Below are 23,221 nucleotides of genomic sequence, written 5' to 3'. Positions count from 1 at the left end.
CGCTGCAGATCACAGAAAACAGAGGCGCCTCCCGGGGAGGTCCGATAAGAGTGCAGCGCGGGGGGGCCTCCACCTTCCTCCCAGCCCTGGGCAGGACGGCTGGCCGGGGGCCGTGCGGGGAGCCCAGGGTAGGGCCAGCCCGCCAGTCTCCCGGGAGCTCCGGCCTCCACCCTGTGGCCTTTGAAGTGACACTCACTCTCTCTAAGCCTCAGTTTTCTCATCTGAGAAAAGTGGAAATGTGAAATCCACCTCCCAGAGTTAAAAGGAATAATGTGCCTGCACCTGTGGGTGCTGGCCAGGGACTAATCCCCTCCTTAGGGCCCACAGGGTCAGAACCAGAACCCAAGTTCCCTGTCCCAGTGGGTTTGGCTGGGGCGGGCGCAGTGAGGCGGGGGACAGTGGGGAGAGGGCCTTGAACGCCCCTCGAGAGGGTTTGGATCTCAGCCTGGAGGCGGCAGGGAGCCCGAAGGCGGGTGAGCCGGGCACCGCTGTGTCCTGGGTGAGAGGTGGTCTCCCAGGTTGGAGAGGGATTTTAGAGAATCTCGTAGAACTTTTGTAGCTTTTAAAAAGAAAATCACACAGGAGATCCTGTATGCCATGAGGCTTGACAAAAAAAATTTTTTTTAAAAAGACGATCACAGACCACTTCCTCCATTCCTTGCAGCCGGGTGAGCTCAGTACAGTCTGCGGGCGGCCCTCTGGGTGGTCCCGCTCAGGCTTAGCCTGGTGCTCTCACTGAGCCGCGGGGTCCCGTGGGACTTCCTTCCCCTGAGCTCAGCCTCCTTGTCTGCAGAAAGTCGTTAGAGGATTATGGGACCTGCCTCCGACAGAGCAGTGAGAGAGCCTGGTTATTCCATCCTGGATGGGAAGGCCCTTTGCAAACTGTACGTGAGAAAGTGTTAAAGTCATAATTTTGCTGCCAAGTCGCTCAGTCGTGTCCGACTCTTTGCGACCCCAGGGACGGCAGCACGCCAGGCTTTCCTGTCCTTCACTGTCTCCCCGAGTTTGCTTAAATTCGTGTCCATTGAGTCAGTGATGCCATCCAACCACCTCATCCTCTGTGGTCCCCTTCTCCTTTTACCTTATACACACACACACACAACAGCAGGTCTCACCTTTCTGCAACCCTCGCGGCTGATCAAGACCATGATCACCAGTGGCTGCAGATTCATCAGCTCCCGTGCTGTCAGCACGGGGACAGACTGGTCCAAGGTGACGTCATCACCAGAAGAGGGGACGAGCCGCCCTCTCCTGACGGATGTGTGGCCAGTGCCCAGGTGTGGATGCTGGGAGGGACCCCTCCCCTGGGCCTGCTCCCGTCTCCGGCTCAGTGCCTCCTAAGGGACCCTCTTCAGAGGACACTGCAAAATGTTCCCCTGGGGGCAAAATTGAGAACTGCTGCTTGAGATGAAAACCGAGTCTAAAGGGAATCCTGCGGCTGGAGGAGGGGCTTGTTGAACACCACCACACGCATACAATCCACTAATCCATACCTCAGAAAATTCTGCAGCACAGATAATGCAATGTCATCAACAAATACGTGGCGCGGGAAAAACCAAGGGAGAGCCCCTTCAGAGTAAAAGAGACAAAAGGACTCTGCTACCAAAGACTTCCCTGGTGTTCCAGTGGCTAAGACTCCACACTGCCAACGCAGGGGGCCCAGGTTCCACCCCTGGTCAGGGAACTGGATCCTGCGTGCTGTAGCCAAAACTCGGCACAGCCAAATAATAAACAAATAAAAATGAATATATACATATTATATATACGGACCTGTTTGCCAAGGGCAGTGTGACACCTTTGGAACTTGATTTGGACAAACTATAAAAAGACATTTTTAGAGATGTTTGGGGGGGTTATAAAACCTTGAGGAATTATTAATTTTATTAGGTATCTGATGGTATTGTGATTATGCCTCAAAAAAACCCCCCAAAAAAGCCACTTACCACTACAGATGTGCATAGAACAAGCTGAAGTATTTTCATGGGCTCTGATATATCTGAGGTACAGGCTAAATGAATCCAGGAAAAATAAAAATAACAAGAATGGGGAGAGGGAAACAGGAGGAGCAGAGTACGGATCTGTGTTGAGATGGGCTCGCAGGGGACCTCTGTACCATTCAGTCTACTCTGGGTGTGGGTGAAACTTTCACAATAAAAACACTCTCCAGAGGTAAAGAATAATAACTTGGAAGTGCAAAGAGAGGTTTTCAGTCAGCATGCGTGCTAAGTCGCTTCAGTCGTGTCTGACTCTGCGACCCCATGGACCATAGCCTGCCAGGCTCCTCTGTCCATGGGATTGTCCAGGCAAGAACACTGGAGTGAGTTGCCATTTCTTCCTCCTGGGATCTTCCTGGCCCAAGGATTGAACCTGTATCTCCTGTGGCTTCTGCATTGCAGGCAGATTCTTTACCATCTGAGGCACCGGGGAAGCCCTTTCGGTCAGCAGGGGAGCCTAATTCTGGAGTCTGCCTGGACCCGAAGGAGGAGGAGCTGTGACGTCTGGGCCTCCACCTCTGCTCCCTCAGAGAAGGGAGCTCTGCTGGTTCTGTCCGGGGACCTTGGTTCTTTCCTAGGCCCCAGTGCAGCCCCGGCCCCCGGCTCCCAGAGCCCCCACCCCACCCCACAGGAGGACACAGGAGGTTTGCGTGGCGCGCTTTCCAGTGGCTCTCACCGGGAAGGCAGCATTGCAGCCCCTGTATGCTCTTCTGTGGACACGTCTGCATTTGCCCGACTTTCCACAATGGGTATTACTCTCTCACATGGAGGGAAAGTAAAACTTTGAAAAAATGTAATATCCTTTTACACACTTGTCTCCCCCGTAAACTGAAAAAGGATTGCTCCTGAATCATTCCTGGGTCCTTAGCTTTGAGCACATGACCTGGCATACAGGAGATAATTTGGTAAATTTTAAAAGTCATGGTAAGAGACCAAGTTTCCTAACCCATAGAAGGTAGGCAAAAATCACGCCACCAGCTGGTTAATGAGCAGGGGCCCAGACTACCTGGGCCCTGGACCCATCGAGGGCCACTCAGGGTCTCCATGAAGGTGCTTTATATTAATAGCTTCTGCAAACGGAAGGCCAGCCTTTCCCACTTATTTCCATTTACAATATAAAATGCACAAGAATGCAAGTGCTCTCCCTGTACCTCTAAAGTCATCCTTGTGAGAGTCTAGCTCATCTCACTCCACACGCACATGTCAGAGTTTTGTCTGTGCCACATGCTCCACGCCGCAGGTAAATCCATGCCTTTTTTTTTTTTTTTTTTTTATTGTGCTGGGTCTTCATTATAGCATGCCAGCTTAGTTGCTGGGTGACATGTGGAATCTTAGTTCGCCAGCCAAGACTCAAACACACAACCCCTGCATTGTGAGGTGATTCATAACCACTGGACCACCAGGGAAGACCTAACCCCACACCTCTTGATGTGCCCATTTCACAGATGAGCAGTCTAAGTTGGGGCACATTAAACTCACCAACCCCGTCATCATGGGGTACACTGGGCACCACACCCAGGATGGGGACCCTGGTCTCCTGGCTGTAAGCCCAGACCTCTTTCTGACCCCACATGGTCTCCCCGAACAAGACTCTGGAGAGGCTCAGAGAGGCTTCTTGGGCCCTTCCTATAACTTTGACATAGATGTCTGCTGGGAGCCTTGATGGGGAGCTGAGGGAGGCTCTGTGTTCAGTGTGGGCCCGGGTCAGGGCCCCCCGAAACCCACCCACTCACCTCCCCTGGGTGGTGCTGCCCCTGCCCCTTCTGCACTCAGCCCCGGCCTCCCCCTAGAGACACAGCTACCCGAGGGCTCCCAAGAGCCAGGGAGGGGGCGACGGTCACCCCCATTCTACAGATGAGGAAACTGAGGCTCAGAGAGGGGCAACAGTGCCAGACAGGTGTCTCCAAGCCCCGCCGCGTGCTGGGGGCGCAGCGGTGAGGAAGCGCGGCCTTGCCTTTCACGGGCCATGAGAGGGCGGGAGGCAGCGTGGGCGGCAGCGTGTGGACGGCTCTTTCTGGAAGCTCGGTCAGGCCGGTTTGGTGGCAGCTGGAAATGAGCCTCGGAAGAGGTTTGTCTCCTGGAGTGGGAGCCTCTGAGCCACACGTGGGCTGGGCGGGGGGGTGGACCTGGGGGCGAGGGGGCCCGCAGGGAAGGGGCCTGGTGGACCCCGGGGAAGGCCAGGTGACCAGCTTTCCCTTTCCTGCCCCTGAAGCCCAGACCCAGCTCTGCTCACCTCCCCGGGGCAGCCCCAGGCGGGGTCTCCCCTGGGGCAGTGGCTGCGCTTGTTCGGCGAAGCCTGAATCTCCCTGGAGGACTGGGCCCCCTGGGATTGGGAGGCCTGGGGGTGGGCCCCCGACCTCAGGAAGAGCCGCCCTCCAACCATCCTGAGCTCTGCCTGTGTGCCAGGGTTGGACTCACAGCCTGATGGGGAGACAGATGGACACACAGGTCTAGAGGCCACTGACCGGTTCTGAGGGCGCAGGGAGGGGTCTCCGGGGCGCTCGACCTGTCACCCCGGCGGCTCCAGACAGCGCCCTTCACCAGCTGCGGTTCTTGGCGAATCTCTTGGCCCATTTTAGATTTGAGGAGTGGTCCTCTCCACCCCCAAACCCACCCCCTTACCCCCAGAGATGGGAGGAGGACTGGACCGGTTGGCAGGTGTTTACGGCCCAGTACTTCCCAGGCCAAGCTGCGTGGGATTGGGAGACCCTTAATTTATTTGGGGGCCATGCTCCTCTGGAGAATCTGGTTCACCTGCCATGTTCCACTGTGGAGGGCCACAGGGGATAAGCAAGGGGCTCCCCAGCCTCTCAGGAGGGCAGGACCAGCTCCGCCGGGCGTGGGCAATGGGGGGGCGTGGGGTTGGCACATGGCCGAGGGGGACCTGGGTCATGACGGCTGGAGGAGGCAGGAAGGGGGGCCAGGCAGAAGGAACAGGTCAAGCAAAGGTGGGGTCTGTGCAGCCACGATTGTGACCCGTCTGGAAAATGGCCAGCCTGGGTGGGAGAGGGGAGGCGGGGGGCTGCGAGGTCAGGCTAGAGCCAGATTGGGAAGGGAGGGGCTGGAAAGTCAGGCTGATGGCCAAGGGGGACATTCTGATGGCTGCCGGAGGCCAGACTTAAAGGAGGCGCGCTCTGGAGGTGGGTCTGCCCATCTGTCTACAGAGTCGCCCCGGCTGGCCTCCTGGGACACTGTGCCGGGCTCCACCTTGCTCCTCTCGAGCCCACCCGCGCTCACCCTCACCTCTCCAGGCCTGTCCCTGGGAAGCCCCCTTGCCCAGATTCAAGCAAGAACAGAAAGCTAGCAGCCAACTCTCTCCCAGCCACGAGCTCGCCCTCCACAGGTGGTGGGCGGCCCATGCTCAGAAGATCGCCGTGATTAGCAGAGTCTCAAGGTCTTCCTTGGAGGCTTCTGAGTCCACAAGATGGACCTGGTTTATGCATTCACCGGGGTGTCAGCTGGACATTGGAGCCTCGTACAAGGCCTGGTGCAGAGAGGGTGCCTATAAGGTTTGGGGCTTGAGGGTGGACTGGTAGTGGGAGGGACAGGTCTCCTGATGGGTGATGCCTGCCAGGAAGGGGGTCAGGAGGCTTGGGGCCCCTCAGGGCAGAGACCCAGCCTGGGGAGGCTGAGGTCTTGTTGTTGTTCCGTTGCTAAGTCCTGTCCAACTCTTTGCAACCCCGAGGACTGCAGCATGCCAGGCTCCCCAGTCCTTCACCATCTCCCGGAGTTTGCTCAGATTCATGTCCATTGAGTTGGTGATGCCATCCAACCATCTCATCCTCTATCATCCTCTTCTCCTCCCACCTCAATCTTTCCCAGCATCAGGGTCTTTTCCAATGAGTCGGCTCTTCGCAGCAGGTCACCAAAGTGTTGAAACTTCAGCTTCAGCGTCAGTCCTTCCAATGAATATTCAGGGTTGATTTCCTTTAGGATGGACTGGTTTGATCTTCTTGCAGTCCAAAGGACTCTCAAGAGTCTTCTCCAGCACCACAGTTCAAAAGCATCAATTCTTCAGCATTCAGCCTTCTTTATGGTCCAACTCTCACATCCATACTTGACTACTGGAAAAACCGCAGCTTTGACTGGATGAACCTTTGTCAGCAAAGTGATGTCTCTGCTTTTTAATGCACTGTCTAGGTTTGTCGCAGACCTGCTTCCTCCCTAAAGAGGTGGGTGGGCTGCTCTGGAGAGAGAAAGACAAGGAGCCTCCAGGAGTGTTTTCGTGAGGTCTGGGGACACCTGCCACTCCAGGTGTAGGACAGAGGAAGGATGGGAGGTGGACTCCGTGCTGGGATACTTAGGAAGCCAATTTCTATAGACAGGATGGGGCTGGGGCCAACTGTGTGCGTCTGTGTGTGTGTGCAGCTGTTTATTGGTGAGTGGATGGATTAGGAGAAAACAGGGGCTGAGGAGAAGAAGAGGAATGTGGGGTGCTTCAAAGAAGGTTCCTCTAAGGTAGGTGAGACCTCGGGTTGTCTTAGGATGGTGGAGCAAGGGAAGAGGTTGAAGTCAGTAAGTCAGGGCAAGTGGACGCATCAGGAAGAGAGACAACACACATCATACACCTCCTCTGTGTGACATCCAAACCACTCCCCCACCCGAGGTATGTGGAGCACCCCTTCCTCTGAAAGAGGAAACCGAGACTCAGAGAGGTTAAGAAACTTGCCCAAAGTCACACAGTAAAAACATCAAGAGCTGCGACTCCAGCCTAGACCTGCCTGATCCGAAGGCTCACGTCCTCTCCTATCACCACCTTCTTCTCAGGGGCTGGAAAAAGTGGGGTCTCGGGTGGAGGAACAGTGGGGAAGGAAGGGTGGGGAGGGTGTGGAGGGGGCAGGACCTCACCCCAGGGGCCCCGTCAGTCACCCCCAAACAAGCACCCCGGCTGATGTTACCTGGAGCCAGAGGGCCTGGATGCAAATCCTGCCTGTATCCTCGGCAGCTGTGGGGCCTGGGCAGGAAGGTCTCCCCCCCACCCCGGGAGCCTCAGGTCCTCTGCGCACCCCGGCAGCCGTGAGGGTGAAGGGTGGGCCTCCGTGTGGGCCCTGAATGCTACTGGGGACCTGGGGATCACCCAGAGACCTGGCAAGGAAATAAGGCACATGGAAGGTGGTGGGGGGCAGGCGGTGCTGGCGCCCGGTACGGCCTGCGGGTGGGGGTGGGTTGGAGTTGGGGATGCTGTTCTGAGGGTGGGAGCACCTGGAGCACCGTTCTGAGCCACATACCCCTGAGGGAACCAGGAAGTATGTATGAGTGGGGAATCCCAGGAGGTCCAGGCCCGAGGCGGAGGGCAGGGCAGGCACAAAGGTGAGGATGTTGGAGAGTTCGAGATGCTGCTGGGGAGCCCCCAGGCCTGAGGGAGAGCCTCGCGCGTGCCAAGGGCTGGGAGGGCCTCCCACGGCAGATCATCAGGCCTGGAAGTGTTTGCCTCCCCTGCCCCCACCTCATGTGGCTCCCACAGGAGACCCGACCCCGCAGCTTCTAAATTGGTTTAGCTTCCCGATGGTGGAGGCAGCAGCAGGCAACTGGGCAATGCCTTTGAAAAACAAGGCTATTTGGAAAATTCCACTGTGGTGTGCTGCAGCGTGGAGCCCCACCCCCACGGGCTTTCTGTGGTTTCTCAGCACCCAGAGTCTTAAGGCCTCCAGCTCTGGGCATCTCTTAAGCATCAGGGGGCTGCAGGCCACAGGGGGTCCCCTGCACCACTCCCCACCACCATGTCCCATTGCCAGGCCGGGGGTTCCAAGCTTTTTGCAGAGTCTGTTGGATTCATTATAACTTCTTTCTTCCAAGCAATTACAGGGGATGCCCTGAGATTCAGTGACCTTTGAATCCAGACCCACCAGGAGTCAAGTGTCCCCAGTAAACAGGGTAACAATACAGCACCCCTGGGTTGCTAGAGACGCTGTCACAGACCCTGGGCTACACACCACAGTCACAGGGCTCTGTTGTCGGCCATCCATCACAGCAAGTGTGTCTGGCTGAGCACTGATTACCTAACCCCTTGGAGCACGAGTGTTCCCTCTTGCAAAGTGCTAACAGGACTTGTCTTGGTCTGGGGAGAAGGGTCGGGGGGCAGAGCCCTCATCCGATGGCCCGGCTGCCTGTGCCTCTTGAATACTGTTGGTTCCCCATCAGTTGGCAGCTGAACACATCTCATCACAGAGCACGCGTTTGTTGTGGGAGATCTACAAGTTTTGAATTTATGTCATCAGAAGAAATCATGTGTGTTCTGATATCATTTCAGGGTGTCTTCCCATTTCTTTTGGTGGATGATATTTCATAGTCTTCTCTTATGTCTTATTTAAAATTCAGTATCACTCTTATAACAAGCATTTCCTGTTTGCTATGATAAAATTTTTTTAAACAGAGTTTTCAAAAGCTGTTTACTTATTTTTAGCTGTGCTGGGTCTTCGCGTGGGCCTTCTCTAGGGGTGGGGAGCGGGAGCTACGCGTTAGTTGTGGTGCATGGGGTCCTCATTGTGGTGGCTTCTCTTGTTGCGGAGCACAAGCTTCAGGGTGCAAGGTTGTCAGTGCTTTTTTTCGGCTTGGGCGCTCTAGGGCACAGGCTCAGGCTTAGCTGCCCCATGGCATGTGGGATCTTCCCGGATCAGGGATCGAACCTGTGTCCCCCACCTTGGCAGGCAGATTCTTAACCACTGGGCCACCAGGGAAGTCGTATACTTAACTATTTGGAGGGCTTTAAAATAGCTGCATAGAAGTTTCTCTGTTTACTTGGGCTTCCCTAGTGGCTCAGAGGGTAAAGCGTCTGCCTACAATGTGGGAGACCGAGGTTCAATCCCTGGGTAGGGAAGATCCCCTGGAGAAGAAGTTTCTCTGTTTACTTAACCTTTCCCCCCATGGTTGGACATCCACATCACACCCGCTTCCCTGTTGTAAGTAACAACTGCACGGAGCATCTTTTTACAACAGTTTTGGCCTGAAATTGGGGGTAATTTTATAAGGACAGTTTCCCTACAAGTGCACCATTAGACAAAAAGTATTCAGTGTCTTATAATCTCCTCTTCTGCAGCCACGCCTTCTCCCTCTTCTAAATGTGCTACTTCTAGGAGTTCCGCCTCTCTGAAGCCTCTGATTTTAATCTCTGATGGTAAGAAACAGGTAACGGCACTTGTTAAAGCTGAGTAAACGTGAGCTGATGGCCTGGGGTGAGGGTCAGATGCTGCTTCTAGGAGCAAAGCACAGAGGCTGGTGGTGGCTACCCTGGTTGCTATGACTCTTTTTCCATCGCTGTATCTCTGTCTCTGTCTTCTCTGGGCCTGAGGTTGCCGGAAGGCTTACCTCCAGCTACTTGGGCTACTCCTGACTTTTTCTTTTTTTTCTCATCTGGCTCAGTTTTCAGAAACAATAAGAGAAACCCAAGTTCCAGGCATTGTGTCCTAAAAACGAGAACTTCCAACTCGATGGTGATTTCCCATGTGCCAAGGCATAAAGACAGAAAGGATAGGTTTTCCTGGATTTCTGCAAGCCCTTGGGCCAGAGGAAAGCTCTTCTGAAATAAACGATGGTTGCACAACCGGCTTCTGCCCGGTGGAGACGGGCCCGCTGCCAGCCCGAGGGAAGCGTGACTGTCACAAATGCTTTCATTTGCACCCTGCACCACCCCCCCCAACCCAAACAGTGACCCTGAACGGGGGCTGTGTGGGGGCAGGGAGGGTGGAGGGGGATAGCGAGTGGGCAGGAGCTTCTGGACAGTGGAGTGGGGGGGCGAGTGGTGAGACCCGGGCTGAGCGGCCTTACCTCCCAGTGCGTTTCCTCACCTGTGAAATAGGAGTCCATGTGCCAGCTTGGCAGGTGTGGGGCTCACCTGGCAGGTGTGGTGATAGGGTGAAACAGCAGGCATGGCAGAGGCTACCTGGAGGGCTCACCTGAGTGCAAGTACGAGAAAGGTTTATTCATCCATTCAACAAGTATCTAAGGAGCTCACCTTTGGGGAGGGGGGAAGTCAGGGGTAAAATATGCATTTGGGTGATGAGATCCCCACACCGCCTGAGAAGCGATGCCAGGGCAGTTTGGCAGGGCATGGCTGCTGGCCTGGGTCCAGTGCCCACCTGCTTCCCCACCTGAACTTGGGCCCCTCTGCACGTCTCTCTCTGGACCTCGGATTCCCTCCTGAATAACGAGAGGGGTGGGCTTGAGGACTCATAGGGGTCCCGCCAGCTCCGACACCCTCCTTGTGACCTTTCTGGGGTCTGCACCTGGTCATTTACCATTTTCCTGGCAAGGGGACGTGGCTGCATTTGTAAGTTGCCACGTCGGTCTGGCCCTGGGGCTCTGTGGGGCAGGAATCGTGGGCTGTGGACTCCTCTGGTGCTCCGGAGCCTGGAAGGCTGGCACAGAGTGGGCTCAGGGCTGGTTTCCGTGGGAATCAGACACCCTGGGAAGGGCTTCCCACTCCTGCTTAGCAAGTCTGGGGAGGTTCAGAGGTCGGGCTTGGAGAAGTCCCTCCGTGGGGCCCCTCGGGGGAGTGGTCTCTGTCTCTCCTCACCTTGGCAGTTTGACCAACACACTTTCTATATACATTACACTGCTAGGAAAGCGCCAAGAACTCCCCAAACATGCCAGAAACCCACAAAGCCAGACAGCTGTTTTACATTTCATCACCACACAGTTTGGGAGGTGGAGATGCTATGAGCCTCGTGGAGATGGGGAGAGTTGGGAAGGGGAGGTTTCAGGGCTTAGTGAGGCCAGGCCGCCACCCACCAGGCCTGGGCCCGGAAAGGAGGCGAGGGAACTGCAGGCCGGCTGCTTCTCTACACCGAGCAGCGGCTCCACAGGCCCCGGAGGTGGGCCCAGGTGAGGACCAGTCTGGGATTCAGCTTAGGTCTGCACCGGGTAACTGGGATGGCCGCCCATCCTCCTGACGGGCAGCAGTGAGCCCGCAGAGTGGGACAGGGTGCTGACCACCCTGATCCAGTTGTCTCCACACTGGAGATGGGGGCCTGGGAGGTGTGAGGTTCTGAGAGGTGACGAGAGTGCCTGCCGCTGCGTGGCTAATCTTGTGCATTATATTTTTAATCGTTAGACTGAAACTGTAATGAGGATTTGTCTAGAGCACCTGTGGGTGCTGGTGACAAGGGGTGAGACGGGTCAAATCACAGAGGGTGTGAGTGACACATGGGCTCTGGGGAGGAGCTCTGGGCTGGGGTGGGTGGCCGCAGGATGGCAAGAGAGGGAGGAACAGGCAACAGAGGGCACACAAGTCGGGGACCACGAAAACTTTCTTGGCTCTGGATTTAGAACAAGGGTTTCTGTCGTTGCGGCTTTCAAAACCCTAAGACTGAGAATGAGGGCAGGAAGGGATTTGGAGGGTTGCAAAGAACACTGTAAAAGCAGATTTATTAATCTGAGGTATTAAACTGGGAATTAAGTCAGGCCCAAAGCAAGTCGGTACTTCTCTGGTAGTGTTTTCTTAAAATCAGCTCAGGAGGGGACACTGGGCTTTGGTATTAGCTTTCCTTAAAACATCCAGAAATGCAACCATTTATAAAGCTTCTATTATGCCCAAAGCACTGTGAAGGGTGTTCATGTATTCTATTAACAGGTTTCCTTTTTAAAGCTCTCACTCCTCCTGCCATCATGACTGCAGGTGCAGAGAGTTTTTAGAGCTATGACCCAGGCAGGAGAAACAAGCCCGGGGTTCTCGGGACCAACACTAATGACTGCAGCCAACACTAATCTTCACTGTATGCTTCCAGATGTTCTGATGGACAGATCACCCTTCCTGTCCCTCTGAGGTTTCTTTCCTGGTAGTTCTGCCTGGGGCAGCCCTCAGTGCTGCTGGCAGGCAGGCGCCAAGCCCAGCTTGGAATCCAGGCCTTCCAGCTCCCCATCTCTGGAGTCTTTTAGGCTCAGGGAACATACCAGTAAACAAGATAAGCCCGGTTTGGCTCAGGCAGCCCACATTCTTGGAGGACGTTGAGGAATGGGTCAATAACTAGCGAACAAGAGCTCTCTTATTCTGGGGCTTTGCATGATCCTAGAGGCGGGGCATCTGGCCTCTGACTCCTCTCAGCTACTGACCAGCCCTGGACCTTGGGCAGGCGACTTCATCTTCCACTCTTCGTTGTTCAGTTGCTCAGCTGTGTCTGACTCTTTGCACCCCCATGGATTGCAGCACACCAGGCTCCCCTGTCCTTCGCTTGCTCAAACTCATGTCCATTGAGCCGGTGATGCCATCCAACCATCTCCTCCTCTGTCACCCCCATCTCCTCCCGCCTTCAATCTTTCCCCAAATCAGGGTCTTTTCTAATGAGTCAGCTCTTCACATCAGGTGGCCAAAGTATTGGAGCTTCAGCTTCAGCATCAGTCCTTCCAATGAATATTCAGGGTTGATTTCCTTTAGGATGGACTGGTTTGATCTCCTTACAGTCCAAGGGACTCTCAAGATCTTCTCCAGCACCACAGTTGGAAAGCATCAATTCAGTGCTCAGCCTTCTTGTCCAACTCTCACATTCATATATGACTACTGGAAATACCATAGCTTTGACTATATGGATCTTTGTCGGCAAAATAATGTCTCTGTTTTTTAATACGCTGTCTAGGTTTGTCCACTCTCTACCACCTGTTTTTATGAGGGGGGGGGGCGGGGGAGGGAGCCTGCATGTGGAAGCCCCACCAGGGATCCAACCTGCGCCACTGCAGTGAAAGCGGCAAGTCTTAAGCACTGCACAGCCAGGGAAGTCCTGCGTGACGGTTTTGATCACAGACCGTGTCTCTAGATTCTGCAATACTGACGGAAATAATGCAATGAACACTAGGCCAGCAGTTCCTAAACTTGTCTGCACATTACGCAGCTTCCAAAACCGTATCTTACCTTCAGAGACTGTGATTTAGTTAGTCTGAGGCGTGGCCTAGCCTTTAAAATTTTCAAAGATCTGCAGGTGATAGAGAAGTGCAAGCAAGTTTGGGGAGGCGCGGCGCTGTGCCCTGTCTACCGGCTCAATAAGAAAACTACCAGAAAAGCCCGTTTTACGGATGAAGAGACAAGGTCCGGCCGGGAAGGCCTCAAAGCGATATGCTCAAGGCTCCATGTCCCGGGCCCGAGCTCCGATCTTGCCCACCTGGCCTCCAGCTTGCGGCCAGGTGGGGGGCGGGACCTTCCTCTCCCGCACACCTGCCCGGAGGTGGGCAGGGCCACCCATCGATGCGCTCCGCCGCTCGGCTCCCCACGCCTGGTCGCTGCCCGCTCGTGCCCCTTCCCCCTCCCAGCCGCTTCCCACTTCCAAGATGGCCGCGGGTGGAGCCGACCAGGTAAGGAGGCCCCCTGGTGGGTGTCCACGGGGGCTCTGTGGGCATAAAGATCCCCTCAGGCCTCCCCTCGCGGCTCCTCTTGGCCTTCGGGAGAGAAACGGGTGGGCAATGCCGTCCCGGGGCCTGTGGAGAGCGGGCGAGCGGGCCGGAGAAGGGGCAGAGGGACGAGCGTCGAGCTCGAGGAGCGGCGGCGGCGCGGCGGGGGTGGGGCGGCAGCCCGGGCGGAAGAGCCGCTGTGCCGGCAGGGGGCGGGGCGAGGGCGGGCGCGCAGGGCGGGGCGAGGGCGGGCGCGCAGGGCGGGGCGAGGGCGGGCGCGCAGGGCGGGGCGAGGACACGCGGGGCGGGGCGAGGGCGGGCGCGCGGGGCCGGCGCGGGGGCGCGGGGGGCGCGCTGGGGCGGGGCGGGGGCGCGCTGGGGCGGGGCGAGGGCGCGCGGGGCGGGGCGAGGGCGCGCGCCGCCGTTGGCCGCGGGCTCCTTGCCGGCACCTGCCTGGTCGCCCCGCCGCCTGCAGTGCCCAGCGTCTTCGCCGCGCACGTTGCGGGTCCTGCGGGGCCTGGGCTGCGGGCCCGCGAGCCCGGGGGATGGCGTCGGAGCCACGCTGACTCCGGTACTGAGGGCCTGCGGCGGGAGCCGGGCCGCGAGGGAGGGAAGGGGCCGGGGCGCGCGCGGGGCCGCTGCCACCTGCTGCCGCGTCGGCCGGAGCGGGGAGGCGGCGGCCCTAAGGCACGGCGGGGCGCGTCCAGCCTGGCCTCATCCCTCGCCGCCGCTCCTTCCCGCGCCCGGGGGAGCCCGTGGGGCGCTGGAAGCACCGCTCCTCGGTGAGACGCGAGCCCCGACCCGCTCTGTTTCCGGAACTTGACGGAAAGTTTTCCCCCTCAGACGCGCCGGGCTCCAGGGCGGGAGAGGAGCCGGTTCGGCGCGCGGAACCGCTCCCCCGACCCGCGAGAGCCCCAGGACCCCCTGCACTTCAGGGTCCCTGAGCCTGGGGACCCCTTCCACCTCAGAGTCCCTGAGCCCCGGGATCCCGCCACCTCAGAGTCCCTGAGCCCCCCGGGACCCCTTCCACCTCAGTGTCCCTGAGCCCCGGGGCCCCGTCCACTTCGGAGCCCCCCGGAACCTCTTCCACCTCAGAGTCCCTGAGCCCCGGGACTCCCTACCTCGGCTCCCCCCGGAACCCCCTCCACCTCAGAGTCCTTGAGCCCCGGGACCCCCTCCCCCACCTCGGAGCCTCCCGGAACCCCCTCCACCTCAGAGTCCCTGAGCCCCGGGACCCATTCCACCTCAGAGTCTCCGAGACCCGGGGCCCCGTCCAGTTTGGAGACCCCCCGGAACCCCCTCCACCTCGGAGTTTCTGCCCCCTTGCTTCTCGTGTCCTTGTTCTCCACCCTTTCTCTTGGGACCCCGTTGCCCAGGCCAGGGACTCCCTTCTTCTTCGGAGACCGGCGCCCTTGGGCTGCAGCCCCTCAGCTTCAGACCCGGGCCAGGGCTGCATCCCATCGCGACTGCCGTCGTCCTGCGGATGGGGGGCGAGGAGAGGGTGGGGGCGGCTCCTCCAGGAAGCGGCGGGCTGGGCCGCGGGCAGTTGGGCGGCCGGCTGTTTGCCTGGCCCCGGGAGACCACGTCTGTTTCCAGACAGCTTTGGCACCGTGTGCTCCAGCGTGGATGTGGAAGCTTTGGAAAGTTCTGTGTGCGGCAGGCTCCCTGCGCGGCCGCAGACTGGCGGAGGAGGGGGGGTTGGTGTCTTGGGCCCGTGTCTGGGCGATGTGGGCACCTCACCCCGTTGTCGTGGCTGCCTTTGTAGGGGGTGGTTGCTGCTGGCCACGGTGAGGTCCCCGGTATGGACTACAGCCGTGGCTTCCTCCTGCCTGGTTTACCTGGCCAGGACCAGCCAGGTCTCATGTTTGGCTATGACTTCTTCCCAACTTCACACCTCCCCTCTTTAACTGGGGTGCTCCTACCCCGCTCCCCCCGACCAGTTCTGTCTTACTCCTGTCTTGGTTGTGGTATGTTTGACCTCTTGAGACTGTGGACTCCGAGCCCCTGATTTCCAGCCCTAGTGAGACGCTCCCCGTGTCCTTGGGACTCAGGGTTATTGAGTGAATACACCCTTTGGGAAACATCAAAGAGGCACACTAACTGTTTCGGGGTCATGCAGCTGGACAGCTGGAGAGAGGCACAGATGAGATTCAAATAGTTAGGTGTCGGGGCCAGACGCTGCTCATCTTAGTGTCCTTCGTGATCCTGGCAAGTCCTGGCAGGTCCCTGCTCAGCGCTGCTGGGCTGGGCTTACTCTGGGCTCGGGAAGCTGAGTTTTTGCAGTCTGCCCCCAGCACTCCTCTCAGGTTCTGCCTCAGCGCCGCCTCACCTGGCCTCCCTGCCCTTCCCCTCAGGCACCCTCTCTCTGCCTCTCCACCCTCCACTTCTCCATCGCTCCCTCCCACTGCCCTTCTCCCCTCTGTCCAGCAGGTGAATTCCTGTCCGTCTTCCTTCCATTTGCAAGTGCTTGTGCTCTGCTGAAGACCTCTATAGAGTGGACTCAGCTTGTCAGAGCAACAGCTTGTTTTGGAATCTGTCCTCCCTTGGTCAGAGCTTCTGACTGTCATGTCCCCACCCTCAGCACCGAGGATGCATGCCCCGCATGTCATGGGCGCCCGTGGAGCTTTGAGACCTCGGAGAAGATTTGTCATCCTAACAGGCGTTTATACATAATACGGGAGAGGGGATTTTAGGCACGTGGGTATGTGTTGTCTGTTCATGTTTGTTTCAGGGAGGGTATAAAGTTTCTAGGGCCTGGGTTTAGACTTCTAGACTGTCAGGTTAGAAGGACCTCAGGTAGATGGGCTGGGCTAATCACCTCATTGGACAGGTGGGGAAGCTGAGAGCTAGGCTCAGTGCCCGCAGCAAAGGTGCGAGGAGGATGTTGGAGGCAGGCGGAAGGCGTAGAGTGAGGCCGTGCAGACTGGCTGTGCCTGGGCTTGTTTATGCAAACGAGTTGCTAAAATAGTGGGCCTGAGCTGGGTGCCCAAGGAAGAGTAACACCGGCAGGCATCTTCTAAGGCTTGATTCTAAAGGCTTTACATGGATTTCTTCCCCCCATCTTGTCAACTGCCTAATGAGATAGGGCCTGTTGTCGTCCCCCTCCTACTAGGTGGAAATTAAGGCACAGAGAAGTTAAACTAATCCAGGGTCACCCAGCTGGTAAGTGGAGGAGCCAGGACTTGAACCTAGGCAGTCTGCCTCCAGAACCTGCATTATCTTTTCCCCTTGTGTATTTTCTTTTTAAAACTTTCTGTTGAAGTACACGGAAAAGTCTGAATATTGTTGGTTTTATCTTCGATTATCAGTGTTTAGGATCTGTGTTCTTAAGCACTCCAGCAAGCCAGGTATGGACTTTGATGTCAGAACCTGGTTTGCATCCCCTTTCTCTTGCTGTGTGACCTTGGGTGAGTCACTCAGCCTCTCTGAATCTCCACTTCTTCGGTGTACTTGGCAGGCTTGTGATGGTTAGAGAATGCGATAGCTCCTAATATACTTATGTATATGTGTGTGAAAGTTGCTCAGTCGTGTCCAATTCTTTGCGACCCCATGGACCATACAGTCCATGGATTTCTCCAGGCCAGAATACTGGAGTGGGTAGCCTTTCCCTTCTCCTGGGGATCTTCCCAACCCAGCGATCAAGCCCAGGTCTTCTGCATTGCAGGCAGATTCTTTACCAGCTGAGCCACAAAGGAAGCCCCCTAATATGTTTGGTCTATGGCAAATGTTCAGTAAATTGTTTACCATATTAATAATTAAGGTTATAAACTGTGTTGGCCTTGCTGAGTGGTCTGTCTTCCTACACCGTCAGTTGCCTCCCAGTCACTTTTCAGGTCCTTATGAGGATTAGTTTTGGTAAATCACTGTATGAAGCTGAAACATGTTGGGCTAGTGGGTCAACCACCCTGTGCACTGAGCATCCTGAATCTAAAATGTCCCACCTGTGCCTTTTAAACCTAACTACCTTTGGGTTTAAAGGTTTAAGTGAAATATCTGGTTCTTAGGGTTGGGAAGGAGCCTTTGAGGAGCCTCAACAGTTTAACACCAGTTTCCACCTTGTTTGCTGCTGGACGGAAACTTACTAACTTACATTGTGTTGAGTTCCAGGTGCCTCAGAGTTGCCATTCACCCTTCAGAGAAATACATCAGGCTTCTAGAAAATTCTTTTTGAGGGTTGTTTTTATCCTGAAGAGTAACTTATTTGACTAACAAACTACTTTTCTAGTTGCCTTTCACGGTCTGTGTGTGTGTGTGTGTTTTGGCTTCACCTCTTGGCATGTGGGATTTTAGTTCCCTGACCAGGGATTAAACCCATGATTCCCGTAGTAGAAGCACGGAGTCTTAACCACTGGACTGCCAGGGAAGTCCCAACTTGCCCATCCTGTGTAACGCACATTGCTCCATTGTTTTTGGCTTGCTTGTGCAGCAGTGGAGACAGTAATAAGCACCTTAGAGGCAGATCCAGGTGAGCCCGCGCAGGACCACTCCGCCTGTGTTCCGTCGGGGCCTCCATCTTGACTGTGAGATGGTGTTGGTGTTCTCAGCCCCGGGGGTTGCTGTGGAGGCAGCAGAGACCACAGATGGCAGGTGTAGACACTGGTCTTAGTGCCCAACACGCAGATGCACTGGTGCGCGGAGGTGGCTGCTCGGGTTAATTGTTTGTGCGGAGGCCCTTGAGGTCCTGAACGGCCTGTGCTTTTCTTTTCAGGCTCCTTTCTGGCTAGGCCAGGGCTTGAATTAAAAAGAGAAAGGGACTCACAGCGGTTGGTGCTTGGGAAACCTTTACAGAACAATCTGGTTCTTTTTTTTATTTTAAAATATGTATTTTTAAAATTTTTATTTATTTATGGCTGTGCTGGGTTGTCGTTGCTACGTGTGGGCTCTCTCTAGTTGTGGGGCACGGGCTTCTCATCGCAGTGGATTTTCTTGTTGTGGGACACAGGCTCTAGGGTGCATGGGTTCAATAGTTGCATGGGTTTAGTTGCCCTGCAGCACTGGATTTTAGCTCCCAGGCTAAGGATCAAACTCCTGTCCCCTGCATTGGCAGGTGGATTCTTAACCACTGGACCACCAAGGAAGTCCTGAACAGCCTGATTCTCATGGGAGGTGTCAGTGGGTTCTCCTTGATGTTACATCCAGGCTCGAGGGGAAGGCCTGGGGGAGCCACTCCTGTGGGGAGCCTGGTGGTCCCACCAGAATCCTCCCCGGGAGACATGAAGGACCCTGGAGATGCCTTCAGGAGGGTGACGTGGGCATTGGAGAGAGAAGTGTTGGGGGTTCCTGCATGTGAAACCTTGGGCAGGCAGCCACATCTGACTCAGCAAGCTCAGTGTCATCATTCCCCTCTGTGAAATCCTGCTCTTTCGCCGGAGGGGTGAGGATTTGAGGAGGTGCTCGATGTCTGCATTAGGGCTGCAAGGAGCAGAGCTTACTGAGGGCTGCGGGGTCGCAGCCTTGGGCTCAAGCCCCAGGTGCTGCCGCATCCAAGTGGAGACCTGGGTAGTCTCTGTGCCTCAGTTTCCCCCTCTGTGCAGTGGGCTTAGTACCTGGCACAGAGGACTGTTGAGGGCCCTAGAACAGACTGGTGTGTTAAGAGCGTCCAACAGTGCCTGGTGCTCATGAGATTGTAGTTTTATGGTGATGATCTGGGTCGGGAAGATCCATCCCCTGGAGGAGGGCATGGAAACCCACTCCAGTATTCATGCCTGCAGAATCGCATGGACAGAGGAGCCTGGCGGGCTCCAGACCATGGGGTCGCAGAGAGTCAGACATGACTGAGCGACTAAATAGCAACAGCTGGTGTTGTCCGGACTTGCAGGCCTAGAGCCTGCCCTCCTGAAACTTCGGATTTGTGACAGATTTGCCCTTAGACCGTGGCTGACAGAAAGGAGCTCTGTGTATATGGAAATCAGCGGCAGGGCTGGATTGGTGGGAAGCTTGGCAGTGAATTGGAGTGCCCCTCCCTGGCAGGTCGGGGGTCGCAGAGCCGTCCCCGTGGGATGGGAGCGTGAGGGGGCCGCTCTTCCCTGTGGTATCCGGAGAGGAGGCGGGACGGGAGGCCGCGTGTGGTACACGCCCTGTGGACGGGAAGGAGCCATGGGGGACGAGCTCAGAGGATGTGTGCATGGATGGGCAGAACGGCTTCTCCCAGAGGCCACCCGGGGGTGGGTTTTTTTCCCCCCTGGGGATATAACTAAATCATTTAGTTGTGGTTTCATGAACTGGTTTTTTTTTTTTTTTTTTGTATTTATGAAGAGTTGGTTTTAGTCCTGTTACTTTGTAAGGAGAAGAAAATTAAACTGTTGCTTCTAGACAGACTTGTTTTCCAACGCCTGTTCCGAGTCACCAGTAGAGCTACTGTCCACTCTCTTGACTTGTGTTAAACTAAAGATGGGCCCCTGGTGGAGTGAGGTCGTTCCAGCCTCTCGGGGAGGCCCTTTGCCTCTTTGTTTCCTTCAGACTCAGTTTCTGGCAGGTAAAGAAAATTCGGTGGCCTTGCCACCCGGAATAAAAAGCCGTCCTCTTACCTGTGCTTGAAGGCTTGTGTGTTTCTCTCCCGCGGGCGGCGATGGCTGCTCATGGTCAGGCTGGCCTCTGGTGCCAGGCTGTGCCTGGGGATGCCGAGAGCCCAGGTCGCATGCTGTGACGCCTGCAGCACGAGCGGTCATGCGTGACTTTGGGAAAGGGCTGCAGAGGGAAGTTTTGTTTTGCTGTCCTGAGCCGTCAAAGGTCGAGCGTGTCAACCCTTGCCGTCTAGTCTAGCAGGCAACACGGCGCGCAGGATGGTCATCGCTCACGTGCTGGGTCTGCCATCCACACACTTTGCTGGGAGAGCGTGGTTGCATTTGCTTCTCTTGCGTGAGCTCCCCTGCCCACCTTGTTGTGGAAACACAACCCAGCTCCCAACAGAGGTTTCTTGGATGGCCGGCCCCTAACGCCTGCCCACAGCTAGAATCTAGTCGTCGGGAATACTTAATTCAGCAGATAGGTTTTCTCATCCTTCACCGTTGGAGGCGTTTGCCCAGGCATCAACATCCAGGTGCCTTGCCTGCAGCTCGGGAGCCTGGGGAGGGGACCCCGGAACTGCTGAAGGTGGGGTGCAGCCACAAGGAGCCCCAGAGAGAGGAGGGCCTGCAGCTTCCTGGGGGCCGGGGGGATGGGGAAGGCTTCTCAGAGGAGCAGCCTTAGGGGCATGCTCGGTCTCCGGGGACACGTACACCCAGGGCGCTGGTGGCCGAGTGGGAGACAGAGTCGCCGGGGTCGTGGGTGTTGAGAGAGGCGAGCTGACAGCCCGAGACTGGCGGGGCTGGCGGGGGACGGGTCCCGGGGGCCCGGCGCCAGCCCGCGGAGTCGAGGCTTCCTCTGTCTTGAGAAAATGTGTGACTTGGAGGCCAGCCATGGGCAGCTGCCTGCTGGCCGCCTTCCAGCGTCCACCCCGCTGCCTCTCTCAGAAGCACGCCCTTTCTTTGTGCGGCCTCCCCCGCAGGCCCCGTCAGAAGGCAGGTGCTCAGAGTGTGGCTTCGCTTTGTGCTTGGCCGGCCCCAGGTGGAAGGGCTTGAGGGCAGGTGGCTTGGCCCTCACAGAGTTCGGTCTTAGAGGATGTCGCAAGCGGAAGGACTTTTTCCCCTTTTAAGTTTCTTTTTCCAGAGTCTGTTCTCTGAGGCTGTTTTGCAGGTTTCAGGAACTTAAGCTGGACCTGGAACCCTTGGAGCCTCAGAGGCCCCTCAGCTTCTCCCTAGGAGAGGCCCTGGGGCTGCTCCAGTGGCCCTGAGACAGAGCAGTGAGGCTGTGGGACGGGCCGCTGCCAGGCGGCTTTGGGCTCCGTCCCACCTGTTCTTCTCTTCCCTGGGCTTCCGTCTTGGCAATGGAGGAGCAGGGGCCTTGGGTTCCCTTAGCACACTTGGTCACTGTTCCTGTCCTCGTGTCAAATGCCAGTTTAAAGTCACTCCACCCCCCCCCCCCCCAGTGTGTGCCCGCTGTCTGGGCTGAAGTAGGGGCGCCTGCTGGGCGTCACATGCAGGTATGCTGTGTTTCACCGAGGCCCCTCCCTCCCCTTGTCCAGAGGCCTGCCCCTGAGTCTCATGGTGTTGCCCCATTTCACTCCTGGGCAGGAGGGGAGTTGAGGCTCAGAAAGGTTAAGTGTCTCCCACACTAGCAAGTCGGGAGAGTTTCCGTTGGGCCTACCAGAGGGTCTGAGCTCTGCTTACTGTGTGTCCTTCTGTGTTTGGGGGTTTGTTTTTTTTTTGTTGGTTTGACCTGTTGGAATGTTGATGGTGTCTGGATGATCCTCATCACCGTTGCCACTGCCAAAGATTAGCTCTTAACTATGTGCTAAAAATGTTTCTTGCTGTATTTTCCTTTTAATTAGAATTTTTTGTTAGAACTTTAAAGTTTGTACACAGGTTTGTCTTCCTGTTGTGAATGCTGTGGTTTGACAGCGTAGTTCAGTTTGGGAGTTTTGCCAAGTCAGGGTTCCAGGGACAGTTTGCCGTGGCCTTGCCTGGGAGGAACTCATGGTTGGGGACTCAGGGTAGGAGCTGCAGCCCCGGGAATTCAGGGCAGCGTGAACTGCAGAGCATTTAAAATGTGTTCCATGTGGTGAGCTGATGCCCAGGTCCTTTTGGTTCTTTTTGCTCTGTAGGTTGAAAGTGAAAGTGTTAGTTGCTCAGTCGTGTCTGACTCTTTGCAATCCCATGGACTTGTAGCCCACAAGGCTCCTCTGTCCATGAAATTCTCCAGGCAGGAATACTGGAGTGGGTTGCCATTTCCTTCTCTAGAAGAGCTTCCCGACCCAGGGACTGAACCTGAATCTCCCACAATGCAGGCAGATTCCTTACCATCTGAGGCACTAGGCAAGCTCTGGAGGTTAGGGAAACCCTTTACTTAGTGTGATCACCTTTATAATCTCATTTTTATTAAGCTCTCATTTTGTTTGCCATCTTGCTTTGGTGTAGCGCAGTGTGGTTGCATCTTGCCAAGGAAAACTGATAAACAATTAGTAGGACACACAGCTAGATAACCCTCCTCACGACTGGGTCGCGTTTCCACGCTTCGTATGCAGTGTGGTCTGTTCCTGAACTGTGCCTTTTGAGCCCGCCCCTCATTTCTGTTTTTGCTCCAGTGCCGCGCTGTGTGACGGGTTCCTTGTTTCTGGGAAGGAGGGGGATCACCCCTGCCCTGTTTTCTGCTTTTAATGAATGTGCTTTTGCCGGGTTGACATTGAGAGGCCTGGCCAGGCTTCCTGAAGGGGAGCAGGACGCTCACTGCAGAAGCTAAAATAACACCTGAAAGGGAGTGGTTATCGGTGTCACTACCAGGCTTCAAAACTTGCCATTTGATGATGGCAGCCGCCGGCAGAGTGCTTGTGGGAGTTCGGGGTAGGGGGTGGTCGGTGCCTGCTGAAGCCTTTCTCGTGGCACTTTCTTTCATTCTCCCAAGCCGTCTTGTGGAGTTGGGGTTAGAACCCAGGAATGTCTGAGTCAGGAGATCCCGTCTGTATGTTGTTCTGTTCTGTGGATCAGATTTAAATGTGCCAGCAGGTTTCTTTAGTTTTCAATATTTTAAAGGACAGTGGAAAGGAACATAGCGGAACTTGCCAGGTTCTCAGTCCGTGAGGACTGCGCCTCTCGCCCCCTCATCCCCGCCTGAGGCTGAGAATTGTAGGCAGGGCCTCTGTGTCACCAGCAGCTCAGACTCTCCTCATCCTGGAGGTGTCTCCTCCAGGCTCGTGGCCTTTAGTTTTCTCCTTTATCGATTATCCTTCTTCACCGAACCAGCCTTCTGACGTGGGCTTTATAGCCCCAGACTGAGCCATTCGTCCCCTGGGTGTGGCTGGTTTTGGGGCCAGCCCTGTAGATCCCAGCTGTGCCGCCAAGTGACAGCATGACCCCGGACGCTTTTCTGAACCCGAGCCT

The 23,221-nt window shown here is 56.2% G+C and overlaps 1 protein-coding gene across 6 annotated transcripts in view; it reads left to right on the top strand.

Annotated features, from left to right (window-relative positions):
- The first annotated feature begins 13,222 nt into the window (after positions 1 to 13,222).
- Positions 13,223 to 23,221, top strand: part of TBC1D14 (TBC1 domain family member 14) — a 103,304-nt gene continuing 93,305 nt past the window's right edge. For 3 of the 6 annotated variants that reach the window (XM_043906098.1, XM_043906096.1, XM_043906097.1), the window contains exon 1: positions 13,746 to 13,878. The gene's annotated coding sequence lies outside the window, so the exon portion shown is untranslated. Of the gene's footprint in view, positions 13,272 to 13,714; positions 13,879 to 13,966; positions 14,090 to 23,221 lie in introns of those variants that run through there. The other 3 variants (XM_043906095.1, XM_043906100.1, XM_043906099.1) reach the window with 3 other exon arrangements.

Source organism: Cervus elaphus, chromosome 6, assembly GCF_910594005.1.
Source record: "Cervus elaphus chromosome 6, mCerEla1.1, whole genome shotgun sequence".
NCBI classification, from domain to species: Eukaryota; Metazoa; Chordata; class Mammalia; order Artiodactyla; family Cervidae; genus Cervus; species Cervus elaphus.
Note: the sequence above shows the minus strand (reverse complement) of the source record. Positions and strands in the feature narration are given on the sequence as shown.